Source organism: Cibotium barometz, chromosome 6, assembly GCF_041138505.1.
Source record: "Cibotium barometz isolate CiBa-2024 chromosome 6, ASM4113850v1, whole genome shotgun sequence".
Taxonomy (NCBI): Eukaryota; Viridiplantae; Streptophyta; class Polypodiopsida; order Cyatheales; family Cibotiaceae; genus Cibotium; species Cibotium barometz.
The window spans coordinates 55,829,847-55,845,064 of NC_141051.1; positions in this window are offsets into that span (position 1 = coordinate 55,829,847).

A 15,218-nucleotide genomic window follows, 5' to 3' on the forward strand; every position below is an offset into this window, starting at 1 on the left:
TAATACTTAGAATCAATAAATGTATAATTTAAAACATACATATAATAAATTAATATAAAAAGATACATATTTAACTTAGAATTTTTATATATATTTGTATATTTTTTATTAAAAAAAATTGTCATGACCATTCTCAATCGTGATTGCCCCACCTTGTTTTATCATTTCAGCCGCCTTACCTGACAATGATTGATTCGGCCTAGATACCTGATCTTCTATTTTTGTTTTATAAAGTCCACCTGTTCCTTCGTTTTTATATTTTCATTTCACATTTTCATCTCTCCTGTCCTTTCTGCATCTTCGTATTGCCTTCCCTATGGAGCATACTGTGACCTTTGAGTGGGAGCTTGATGGCTGTAGCAAAAAATCTCAAACTTTAATACTTCTCCACCAGACCACGCTTGTTAGTCATGGATATCTACAAGGGTTTATGACTTCATCACACGCCCTTTCTGGATTGAAAGCTACTAGGACCAATGGAAGCCTACAGGAAATCATCGCTCATTATGACATGGAGGGCAATAAAAACTACCTTGTAGATATTACTCGAAGTAAAACATATATGCTACAATGTAGTCCTTTCTATGCTGCTGATAGTCTTGATTCTAGTGCTAATGACATTGCCCAAGATGTCTGATATTTGGAGACCTCAATGGAGAAAGAATTAGGGACACAAAACACCCATGTTCATATCTCGAGCTCCTCCTCTGATAGTGACTTGAATGGCTCAGCAACTGTTTTGCAACCAGGTGAAGGCACAAGCAATCCAAAAGGTTCTAAGCACAATATCTCTGAAGATGAATGTATTGCTTCAGAGAGTATACTTTCAGTTCTTCGTAAAGAAGGAGCAACCTTCTCTTCTATGCAGGAAAAAGTTACTCGAGTCATCCAAGTCCAGGAGGTGCCAAGACATTATGATGGTGATTCCATCCTAGAGTTTCCACCAACATATGGCAAAATAGGAAATATGGATGGAATGGAGCAAAAATATGATGGACACGCCCAGTAACATCAAACATGTCTGTAAGTTGTACCGTGCATATTAGCTATTGTGTTGGTGCTTTGGAGTGCCATAGGCTCAACTGTCCTTTTTACTTGAATAATAAAAGGTATAACAAGGTATTAGCTATTGTGTTGGTGCTTTGGAGTGCCATAGGCTCAGCTGTCCTTTTTACTTGAATATAATAAAAGGTATAACAACACCTTCTTTCATGGACATCTAACAAAAAAGATTGCAGTTGGACTTCTGACAGAGTATGAGAGAAAACTAAAATAGTTTGTTACTATTCAACGGAAGTAGATGGAAGAGGGTGAGGACAATGGAAGTAGACCAATGCTCACATCATCCTCCAGGTTATGTCATGCAGAGCAGACATCGTCAAAACCGGGGAACATCAAGAAGAGTAAGTTTTGGAGATAGATCTAGAACAAACAGTGCAGCAAGTCACGCTTCAACGGGAGGACCAAAAAGTCCAATGACTGGAGGAAACAAAGATGTAGGACATGAAGAGCCTAAACAACATTATGGCACAATGAGCAGAGGACAAATGCATGTAAAGGAAGAGGCCGTTAGACGCACAATGTGGGCCATTAGACGAACCCCATTGAACTCAAAAGTCAAATTTTTGGGAGGTATTGATGGAAGACTTAAGTGCAACTCATACATGCAGGGAAGCTCTATTGGAGTTGTTGCCCCTAGCTTCTACTCAGAGTGACGACATCTTGGTCTGGGAGGGCCAAAGGCTCAAATGATGTGGTTTTGTCCTTTAGATGTTTCACACACATGGCATGTAGATCCAAACATAATATACAAGCCATCATATATGTGGAAAGTGGATGTTGGGACCAACATAACCAGCCAAGAGGTAGAGAAATTAGTAAAGGCAGGGTTCAAGTTAGATGTTACTCATGAATAACCTTTTGTGTCAGTGGTGGGAGAAACATCCACACAAGCAGCGGGCAACAAAGAAAGTGACTAGAGGCCACATGATGCTACACAGAATACAAAGAGATCAACCAAGTGGCGGCATTGGATTTCCAAAGAAGCAGAAAAGAGGATTGGTAGTGCCGAGGCCATGACAGCGACAGTCCTTAATGAGAGTGCAATGCAGCCGTCCCCCTACTCTATTTTTCATTTGGCATGTGAGAGTGGAGAGGACTATTTTATACACATCAAGGTACAAACTTGGTGTACATGTCCTAATTTCATGCAAAGAGAATCTAGAGGAAAATCTTACGTTGCATGTAAGCATATCTATTTTCTCTTCTTGCGAGTTTTGGGATTACATAAGAATGAGGATATGGTAATGCATCAACCGACACTATCACCAGAGGATGTGGGCAAGATACTATCACGTCCTCGAAGCAAGGATGTTTGTGCCTATACTTAAGCTTTAATCAAGCCTCTCATGTTTGTGCCTATACTTAAGCTTTAATCAAGCCTCTCATGTTTGTGCCTACTTAAGCTTTTAAGGAAATGTGAAGTTAGCCTTTTTGTAAGAAAATTTGAACCCAATATTTTTGTCTTGCTTTGGGATGGAGTATATTGTCACGTACTCTAAAGTCTTATTGTAGGTAGCTTGTGACGCTATGGTAAAGGAGTTGTACCAACCATATATCTTCTTATAAGGAAATGTGAACTCAATCTTTTTGTAAGAAAATATGAACCGGGTATACTTGTTTTTACTTGTGTTGAAATAAATATTGGTCTTTGAGTATGCATGAAAAGTTGAAGTATCCTTGTCATAAATTGTATGTATTGGAAGAGAGGTACATAGATAGGTATGTTTGTGCCTATATTTAAGTTTCTTTGACATAAAATGTGTGTTTATATGTAGGAAGGTAGGTAGGTATGTATGTATGCATGCATGTATATGTTTGGGAGTATGCATGCATGCATGTATGTATGTATTGTACACATGTGTGTATATATGTATGTATGTATATATGTAGGAAGGTAGGTAGGTAGGTAGGTTTGAGAATATGCATGTATATATGTATGTATGTATGTGAATGTATTTATTTCTCTTTCATAAATACTTACTATATAAAAGCTCACCAAAATGTATCATTTTTCTTACAAGCTCGCATAAAACTATCTTATCTCCAAAAGGCTCGCCAAATAAAGCTCGTAAAAAAATCAAACCCCATCCATGGTGGGGGCCCTAAAGAGGGTATTTGGGACCCAATACTGTGTCCTCTCCTCTCTCCCTCTCTCTCTCTATTTTCTGCACATCTTCATTCAATTTTGTGCATTAATTCCATCGCGAAAAGAGTGTTGATTTTTTGAGCATTGAGGTTACCGATCTTCTCCAAAGCTTCCGCATGTTATAGTGGTATCAGAGCCTACTTCAAGTGCAAATATTCAGCAAAGAAACCAGAATTTTTTCTCGCTCGTGTGGTTGGTTTTCAGACGCCGGTGGACTACCCCTTTTCGGAGTGACTCTTGTCCCTGGAAAGACAGTTGGTTTTCAGCCTCTGGAAGTCTCCCACACACATAGTGGATGGTTAGATTGCACTCCGGAAAGGAAGTGCGTTTTCCTCCTATGGCGAGCTTCCAAACGAGAGAGACCAAGAACCATGGGACCATAGTGCACCAGGCAGCCCAAGGGCACCAGGCTTGAGTGTTGTTGTTGCAGAGATGTTCCAGCAGATGATGCGAGCAATCGCAGACCACACGACCAAGCTGGAAGAGCAGAAGGTGAAGATTGAGGTACTGGAAGAACGTACCCATTCCCCAGCGTCGCGTTTTCCATATCCTCCTCCCTCTCCTTCCGTATCCTAGATTCCAGATCCTCGACACAGGGACCCTCTCACAGGGTCACGACCGCAGCAAAACCAAGCTCTTGCTTGAGTTGTAGATGCATGCATTGGAGATCCGACAACCAAAAGATGAAGCCATGCGACATGTGGAACACGAGCGTTACCTCAAAGCTTTGGACGCCAGATTGACACCGGTGGCGCCCTCAAATCATTTTCCCGAGAAAATGAACTTCAGTAAGTATAATGGTAAACTCGATCCCATAACTCTTTATTCATGGTTGCATCAGTTTGAAGCTTACTTTGCCACAGTTAGAAAAACAGATACTGACAGAGTGATCTTAGCCAGTTGGCACTTGGACGGTGAGGCCATTCCTTGGTGGACTTAGTGGGCTCATGCCCACACCAGATTAGGTATGGTAGCTTATGTGTGGGACGAGTTTGTCCGCGACCTTATGCAACGGTTTCTACCGCCCCACTACCTTGAGCAACTTGAAGACGAGTTTAGGGGAGCGTGTCAAAATGCACAACCAGTCCTTTAGTTTGCCAATAGAATTTCGACCTTATGTTTGCAATTAGGCTTATATAATTCAGACAACAAAGCGCAGTTTTTGTATGGTCTTAACATGCAAATCCAATGGGATGTGCGTATGTTTAGGCCAGCCACCTTTGAAGAACGCACTCTCGCTTGCGCTGTAGAGTGCAGAAATGAAGCATAATGGTGGTGGCAAGCCCAAGACTTCCCAGCCGGCTTCTCCCAAGGCTACCTCCTCGGGGGGCAAAGGCCAGAACCAAACGAGGTCTTCCCTAGGACAGAGCCGTGTGACCGCTCCCTACAGGAGGCCTACAAATCGGAAGACAATATACACATATTTAGAACACTTAATTTAACTATTATTAAGCAATGGAAGCAACATCAGCAACACAAATATTGGAAATACTAAAAATACAAATGACACCAGCACTGGGGCTGGAAAGGGATAGCCCCCCCTCAATACTTTTTGTATTTCTTGGATTATTTATATTTGTACAAGTGTCATGGGTCTGACAAGCCAGATTTCTCTACAAGGGATTGAAAACAACCAAATAGAACTCGTTCAAGTCAATGAAGAGGTGTTGGGCGGAGTAGCCCCAAATCATAAGCTCATTCCCACCTTCACTGTGGACACCTGCCTTTCACTAGTCTTCCAGGACCGTGCACCAATAGGCATGCCCGTACTAATGCAGGCTGAGGGTACACCGTGGAGGGAACATGGCTTGGTTCTCCCCAATGAGCTTTGCTCCCAAATTCCCTGGTGAGTCTAACCTTCACTGGCTCGCAGAAGCTCTGAGAGCGCGGTTAAGAACACCACACAGGGACATATACTAGCCACACCATGAAAAATTTCCTAAACATGGTCAGCATATACATGCCATGCTCCTGCACTACACAACTTAAAGCATTTTTTGAATTTAAATTAGCAAATTTAAGATTTATACAAATGATAAAAAATATGAGAGCACCTGGTACGGTGAGTACAATCCAGATACAACCGGTACAATTTGTAGCTAGTACAATCAAGCACATTAGGTACTTCATACGTGTGCAGGTATAATAAGCCAGGTACTATGCAGGTACTTGTACTTACAACAGGTACACCAGGAACACAAGGGCAGCTATCTAGCAAGTACAATAAGTACACCAGGATAGCCAATAGATATAGCGAGTACTCTAGGGCAGCCAGTAGGTACAACAAGTACTCCAGGGTAGCCAACAGGTACAACAAGTACACCAGGGTAGCCAGCAGGTACAGCAAGTACTCCAGGGCAGCCAACAGGTAGTACAACAAGTACACCAGGACAGCCAAGAGGTACAGCAAGTACTCCAGGAGGGCAGCCAGCAGGTACTGCAAGTACTCCAGGGTAGCCAACATGTACAGCAAGTACTCTAGGGCAGCCAGCATGTACAGCAAGTACTCCAGGGCAACCTGTGAGATCCCAGTGCCCCCTTTGCACACTGGATCCCTGGTAGCTGGTAGCAGAAGCAGCTCCCTCATGCACGGGGCAGGGTTTCCCACTCGGGGCCTCGCTCTTGAATGTTGGGGTGCACAAGACTAAGCTGGTGGTCATTCCCAAAAACCAAAACCGGGAAAATTTCCCATGCTCGAAAAAACGGGGACGATTCCACCATTTTTATTTTCTTAACAAATTTTTCTAACGAAGTCAAGATATTGAACTAACCTTCATCTGAATAAACCAGATAGAAGGGAAACTATTACAGACTTAACTTGAAGGGATCAACGCTTTTTTCCTAATTGAATCAGGCACAGCCGTTGATCTATTCATTAGAGAAGTCTTCAGGCTTTTATTTAACTACTCAAGCTCTAAACTTATTCCTATTAATCAATTTTATTGTTAAAACTCTACTGATTCCATCCGGCCCATGGGTTAGCCACCGCCCAACCCACTGGAATTGGTAGAACGAGACAAGTACTCACCCACCCATAATTGAATGCCTTTCTTAACTTTTACTTTAGAATACATATATGTAAGGTCCCCCGTCCCCACCGTGCAATGGATTCTCGGTGCTAGCAATGGAAGTAGCATATCTTGCGCGGGGTAGGGTCCTACACTCGGGGTCTCACTCACGGATATCTGGACAGGTGACTAATTCCTCGGTTCTTCCAAAACCAAACTTAGAAAAACTTTCCTTGCCCGAAAAGCACACGCGATTCCTCCAGGATAAAAATTTTACTCTAACGTAGTCAAGGTCATCACTGACCAAACTGATCCAACCGAACCTAAAGTCGCTTGGTCAAATCAAGGAAGAAACTTGCACTTAGATCATAGAGATCAATGCTTTTTTCCCCGTCAAGAGGCACAGCCGTTGATTCCTATCCATAGAACAATTACTATCCGGGATTTACTTCATCTAATGTAATATAACAGAAAGGAGTCTCATTTTAAGGATTCATCAGTCCCATGGGTTAGCCAACCACCCAACCACTGTAGTGATAAGATCCAATTAGGAATTTGGTTAGGTTTTGTCCTGGGTACCAGGGAAAAGAGTTCCCAGGCCCCCCCAGCCGGAAGTTCATGCAAACATAAAACTAGTCACACCACTTACACACCCAATATGAAATTGCCTTTTTCTCAGCATCAGCTAACTTTAAAACAATCCTTTTAATGAAACCATTAGGTCACTGATCACAATCCTCAAAATCTCTGGTTGAATCCATATTTCCAATCATTCATTCATCGGTGTACTTATGGCATCATTGGCAACCAGAACGCTCACCACCTGTTCACTCAGGGGCCTTTTCGATAGTTCCTAGCTCATCGTAACCGGCAATATATTCACATAACAAAATGGTATCTCCGTGGAAGATCAGCAAGATCAACTAACAGATCCATATAAAAGAGCCATGGACTCATCCGTTGAGGACGAGCAAGGTCAATCAACCAGATCCATGCCAGGTTTCAGAAAACAACTCTTACTCCTTATTCCAATACCTTCCACGAGACGCACGTGTGGGTATCTTCGGTGACCCTGAGCCTGTAAGATTCCTTCCCAACCCCCTTTTTGATGTCTAGTATCTTCCCCTGTAATCAATCCCTCTTCAGAAATATAAAGACCTTGTTTCTAACTGTTTTAGCCTAGAGAGAGAAAATTATTCTAGAGAGAGAATATTCAGATTATGAATATTTTTGGATAGAAAAATAACTCATCTTATTAAAATAAGTTCCCCTGAAACAGAAATTCAGAAAGAATTTTCCAATGTGCAATTGGAATTAATTGGAAATACGTATAAAGAACCTTAGTCCAAGGGTCTAGATTTTCAGAAATTTTTGGATTATGGTCCAATTAAGGTTCCTATGGGCCAATAGCATCAATCCATGTGTAGGGAGGAGATAAATCCAATTTGTAAAAGAAGATAACCAAAAATGAGTAAATGCTCACATAAGATGAAGAGTTGAAAATGTACAAGGTTTATTAGTAAAAAACTATGAGCAATAAAATTTTGACACATATGTAAGGAAGGAGAGTTCTTTAAAGAAGGTGCATATTTCACATAAGATAAAGAGTTGAAAATGTACAAGGTTTATTAGTAAAAAACTATGAGCAATAAAACTTTGACACATATGTAAGGAAGGGGAGTTCTTTAAAGAAGGTGCATATTTCACATAAGATGAAGAGTTGAAAATGTACAAGGTTTATTAGTAAAAAAACTATGAGGAATAGAATTTTGACACATATGTAAGGAAGGGGAGTTCTTTAAAGGAGGTGCATATTTCACATGCTTGAATGAGTTTTAAACTCAAAAATAATGTGATATTTTTATCTCTTATATCTCTTGAACCAAACCAAATCACAATGGAACCAAATCGAATCAAAAAGTAACCAAACTAGGTCCAAATCTAGTCCAAATTTAACCAAACTGACTTGGAAAATTCTAGAATCAGTTTGTTTGGTTAGGAGCTCAATTTTTCCTATAAATAGAAGCCTTTCCTTGTTGAAAAAGATATAGTGTCTTATGCATTATTACTCTACTCTACCTAAGCCAAGAACTGTGAACTCTTTAATAATTCACTAGTTTTTGATACTTCTCTCTTTCTTCAAATCCCATTGGTGGCTCCATCAACATACTAAACCAATTGATTGGTTGGGGGCCTCTACCGTGATCAAAGAATCAAGCAAATTATAAGATAAGTATAATGAATTTTGATCTTTTCTATAATTTCTCAATGATTCTCTCTTCTCAACCCCTCTCAAGCTTGAGAAGCTTAATTGATATAGTTTTTGAAATGCTATTGAAGTTAATTAATTAATGATAGTAAAGAATTACATAAAATTCTATTTATATTTAATTCTAATGGTCTTTCTCTCTCTCACTTAAGAAATGGTCATACTCATGACCCTTTTCAATCCAAATGAAGCTTTTCATAAGGCTTTTCCTTAATCCAAGATTAAGCTATGTGAGGCCAAATTACTGGCTTTTTTCTATGCTCTAGTTTATATATATCGATGATTCAATCCATTATGGATTGATGGTCCAATTAGAGACCATTCTAATTATTTCTTTAATGATGAGCCTTATCCCTTAGAGAAAAAAATTTGAGATTTATCAGTCATAGTAGTGGAGCTATGGCAAAATTTTTATAGAAATTACGCATAAAATAATTTCATTCAAAGCTTAAAAAGAGGACTTCCTACCATATTCTAGGAACTATTATCCTAGATTAATTAAAAGAATATTATTATGCATGGAGATATGGATGTTTGCATGTAGATGTAGAGGTATGGATGTGAGTGTGAATGTGGAGGTGGATGTATGCATGGAGATGTGGATGTATGCATGTAGAAATAGATGTGTAGATGAGGATGTAAATGGAGATGTGGATGGATGCATGTAGATGTAGATGTATAGATGTAGATGTGGATGTGGAGGTGGATGGATGCATGTAGATGTAGATGTATAGATGTAGATGTGAATGGAGATGTGGATGTGAATGGAGATGTGGATGTATGCATGTAGATGTAGATGTATAGATGTAGATGTGGATGTGGAGGTGGATGTATGCATGTAGATGTAGATGTGGATGTAGATGTGGAGTTGGATGTATGCATGTAGATGTAGATGTATAGATGTATAGATGTAGATGTATAGATGTGGATGTGGATGTGGAGGTGGATGTGTGCATGTAGATATAAATGTATGGATGTGAGTGTGAATGTGGAGGTGGATGTATGCATGGAGAAGTGGATGTATGCATGTAGAAGTAGATGTATAGATGAGGATGTAAATGGAGATGTGGATGGATGCATGTAGATGTAGATGTATAGATGTAGATGTGAATGGAGATGTGGATGTATGCATGTAGATGTAGATGTATAGAAGTAGATGTGGATGTGGAGGTGGATGTATGCATGTAGATGTAGATGTGGATGTAGATGTGGAGGTGGATGTATGCATGTAGATGTGGATGTAGATGTGGAGGTGGATGTATGCATGTAGATGTAAATGTATGGATGTGAATGTGAATGTGGATGTGGATGTATGCATGGAGTTGTGGATGTATGCGTGTAGATATGAATGTATGCATGTAGATGTGGATGTATGAATGTGAATGTGGATATGGAATGTGGAATAAGTAAGATGGGTTGATGAGGGATAATGTGGAAAAATGAGAGTTAATATAGAAATTGTATTTGTAAACTGTTTGTAAATGATTGTTTTATGTCAAGAATGCTGGGGGGAGCATTTTGGCCGTCTTGTGATTAAGGTCATGATGATAAAGTTGCAACTGCTGACGGAGAGTCAATGAAGGACGTCTCACGTAGCAAGGTCGGCCGAGGTCTTGACCAGCCTCGGTGCGATTAAAATGGTGAGCTTCCGGTACGGTGGATGAGGGGCCAAGGAAGCGGCCTATGAGTGAAGCGCTAGGTCACCTGCGAAGGATCCTAGAGGGTGCTGACCATACGGTGCTCGGGCTCTGGGTCGCCTAGGATACCCACGCGTGCGTCGAGGAAGATATTGGAACAAGAGTATGAGTTGTTTTCTGAAATCGGGCATGGATCTGGTTGATTGACCTTGCTGGTCTTCAATGGATGAGTCCATGGCTCTTTATATGGATCTGTTGGTTGATCTTACTGATCTTCAACGAGAGTCCATTTTGATAAGTGATTATATTGCCGAGTATTAAGGGCTAGGAACTATCGAAACGGCCCCTGAGCGTTCTAGTTGCCAATGATGCCATAGATACTCTGATGAAGGAATGATGGGAAAATTAAGAATCAACTGGATAAATTGGAAGATGGTGATCAGTGATACTATGGTTCTATTAAAGGATTGTTTTAAACTGGTTGAATATGTGAAAAGGCAATTTCATATTGGGTGTGTGAGTGGTGTGACTAGTTTTATTTTTGCATGAACATCCGGCTAGGGGGCCTTGGAACTCTTTTCCTTGGTACCCGGGACAAAACCTAACCAAATTCTTAATTGGATCCCATCACTACAGTGGTTGGGCGGTTGGCTAACCCATGGGATCGGATGGGGTTAGGCTGGACTGATGGATCCGTAAATCGAGACTCAAACTTTTGTTTTTACGATAAAATTAATCCCGGACAGTAACTGTTCTATGGATAGGAATCAACCGCTGTGCCTCTTGAATGGGAAAAAAAGCGTTGATCCCAATGATCCAAGTGCAAGTTTCTTCCTTAATCTGACCAAGTATCTTATAGATGTAATTGGATCAGCTCGATCAGAAATGATCTTGACTACGTTAGAGTAAAAAGTTATCCTAGTGGAATCGCCCGTGCTTTCCGGTAAAGGAAGTTTTTTCGGGTTCGGTTTTGGAACAACCGACAGATTAGTCTCTTATCCGGATATCCGTGGGTGAGGCCCCGAATGTGGGACCCCTGTCCCGCGCGAGAAGTGCTACTTCCGTTGCTAGTATCCCGAATCTATTGCTCGGTGGGAACAGGGATCTTACAGAGCCCGAGCACCGTATGGTCGGCACCCTCTAGGATCCTTCGCAGGTCACCTAGCGCTTCACTCATAGGTCGCTTCCTTGGTCCCTCATCCACCGTATCGGAAGCTCACCATTTAAATCGAACCGAGGTTGGTCAAGACCTAGGCCCTTGCTACGCGAGATGTCCTCCATTGACTCTCCGTTAGTAGTTGCAACTTTATTGGTTAGGTCTCCACGACCTTAATCACAAGACGGTCAAAATGCTTCCCCACCAGCATTCTTGACATAAAACAGTCATTTACAAACAGTTTACAAATACAGTTTCTTTAATGAATTCTCATCTTTCCACATTATCCCTCATCAATCCACATTACTTAATCCAAATCCAAATCATATGTGTATCCATTCTTGACCAGATACATCATTTTCCATCCCATCACATCAGATTCATTCACTTCACATAACATCCATTCCTATCTTTCTTAATTTACATTACGTCTCATCACATCCATTTCTCATATTATCTCATTCATTCAGATCTTATATTATTCATTCACATTCTGATTCACATGACATCTCATCTCATCCATTCGCTCATATCGACTTTATATCCATTCACGTTCATATTTGCATTCATTATTCCGCATACACATCCACATTCACATCTACATCCATACATCCATTTTCACATTCACATTTATACATCCACATCCACAATCACATTTATACATCCACATCCACATCCACAATCATACATCCACATCCACATCTACATTCATACATCCACATTCACATTCACATCCATACATCCATATCCACATTCCACATTCCACATTCCACATTCATACATCCACATCCACATTCACATTCATACATCCATTCACATTCACATCCATACATCCATATCCACATTGCACATTCATACATCCATATCCACATTCCACATTCATACATCCACATCCACATTCACATTCATACATCCATTTTCACATCCTCATTCATTCATCCACATTCGCATCTACATCCATACATCCACATCCATACATCCACATCCACATTCATACATTCCACATCCACATCCATACATCCATATCCTCCATACTTATCACATACACATACATCTTTCCTTTCCCATACATCCTTCACATACATATATCTACATCCATTCTTTCACATACATACATCTCCATCCATTCTTCGTTCATTTTCATCTATTTGATTCATTTCACATCCTCATATCTATTTATAGAATACAAGAGAATTCTTATTTTTGATATAAGATTTCTTTACGCATCTATTTATGCATAAATTCTATTTTAAGGAGAATAACACTTTCGAATTAAAGTCAATCTTTTATGCATCTTCCTATGCATAAACTCATTTTAAATGAGAATGACACTTTTGAATTAAAATTCAATCTTTTATGCATCTCCTCATGCATAAAATCAAAATTGATGAAAATAACTCTTTTGAACTAAAAATAGATTTCTTTATGCATCTTTCTATGCATAAAATCAAAATTGATGAGAATAACACTTTTGGGTTAAAATAAATTCTTTATGCATCTTTCCATGCATGAATCCAATTTAGTAGGAATTACACTTTTGGAATAAAAGAATTTCTCTTATGCATCTAATTTATGCATAAAATCATTTATGATGAAAATCACACTTTTAATATAAAAAAATATCTTTTATGCATACAAATCATTTATGATGAAAATCACTCTTTTAATATAAAAGAATTTCTTTTATGCATCTAATTTATGCATTAAATCATTTATGATGAAAAACACACTTTTAATATAAAAAATTAATCTTTTATGCCTAATTTTATGCATGAAAATCAAATATGATAAAAGTAACACTTTTATAATAAAAATAAATTTCTTTTATGCATCCTCTTATGCATAAAAATCAATAATGATAAAAGTAACAATTTTAAAATAAAAATTAATCTTTTATGTATACTTTTACGCATGAAAATCAAATATGATAAAAGTAACACTTTTATAATAAAAATATTCTTTTATGCATAGAAATCAATATGATGAAAGTAACTCTTTTGTAATTAAAAAAAATATACTTTTATGCATTATTTTAAGCATAAAAATCCATAATGAAGAAAGTAACACTTTCATAATAAAAAATTTATCAATAAGTATCTTTCATAGAATTTAATTCTATTGAAAATCATTCTTTTATAAAAATTAACCAATATGCATCTTTTTATGCATGAATGAAAATGACACTTTTAGAATACTCTAATGATGGGGATTACTCTTTTTGATTAATAAAAGATGAAATTTATTTCACCGATTTTCAAAAAAATTTTGCCATAACGTCCTTTGTATGGCTGACCATTTTTCAATTTTTAACTTACTAAAATTAATTAGAAGTTTACCAAGAGTATTTAAATCTTTCTAATGTAAACAATCAAAGAGAAACATTATGAAAAACATGATTTTATTCATTAATCATTCATCTAGGATAAGAATGGTTGGATTTACTAATGAAGAGAGGGGAATGCCTTTTTTTAATGAGGCATAACATCATTTGATTTTAGAGAAGACAAAAATCATAAGAAAACCATAAAAGAATTTGAAAAGAGAAGAATCTCCAATTTACATAGATACTTTGAGAGCTTTCCTTTGGCTTGATGGTTTGAGGGTTCTACTCTTGTTTGAAACAAGAGTGGCCACCAATCTTTTGGAAGAGGGGAGGTCAAAAACTAATGAATTATGAGTAAAATTAACTGTTTTTGGCACTTGGGAGAGACAGGGTAACAGTGCAAAAACACTATTAAGTTTCAACAAAGGGAAGGGCTTCTATTTATAGGAAAAAGTGAGCCTCTAACCAAGCAAACTGATTCTAGAATTTTCCAGATCAGTTTGGTCAATTTTTGACCATTTTTAGGTCAATTTTGCTCACTTTTTGGATCTAGTTGAAACAGGATGAAAATATCTCATTATTTGGGAGTTTAAAACTCATTCAAGCATGTGAAATAGGTGCCTCATTCATGAGGGGAATTCCCCCATGCAGAGGTGTCAAAAATGCATCATTACTTCCAAATATCTCTCTTTTTTAACTATTAACCTTGTCCTTAGTCAACTCTTCATCTTATGTGAGTATTTACTCGTTTTTGGGGGGATTTTATTTATTTCTTCCATTTATCTCCTCCACACATTTGGATGAATCTTATTGGTCCATAGGAACCTTAATTTAAAATTTTGAAAAAATCTTCACCCCTCAGGATAATGCCTCTTGAACAGATTATACTTAATTTCTAATGCACCTTCTGAAAATCTTTTTGAACTTCTGTTTTAGGGGAACTTATTTTAATAAGATGAGATATTTTTCTATCCAAAAATATTTAAAAACTCAATTACCACTCTCTAGTAGATTTTCTCTTTCTAGGCCAAAACTGGTAGAAACAAGATCTTTTATATTTGTGAAGAGGGATTTGATTACAGGGAAGGTACTAGACATCCTGAAAGGCTGGGGGAGGAATCTTACATTCTACCCCACTTAAAAAAATGCGAGATGTCCTCATCTCGCAGGTGGAGTATGATCTCTTTCATCTTCTTCTTCTTCTTCAATCACTTCCTGCGTTACTACCTTGGAAGTGGACGGCTGATTTGGGAACAACTCTCTTTGACTTCCCCTATTATGAGTTGGAGGTCTTGCATTACTTTGGGTTGAAACTGCAGGTTGGATAGCGGGTCCACCTCTGGGGTTTCCTTGATTTTGGCGGATAGAACCCTGATTACTCTGGACGGAAGGGGCTGGAGTCTGGAATCTTGATCCCTGATTTTCCTGCCCTGAAAACCTTGATCCAAAAGGAGTTGGGCAATCCATGCTGCGATGTCCAAACCCTTGACAGTTATAGCATTTCACTCTCTTGTTCAAGGGTGAAACTTTTGAAGTTGAAATCCAGGGAATTGAGTTTCGGAAAAGGACATTTCTTCCATTCTAGAACTTCTCATATCTTGGGTTTGACCCTGATAT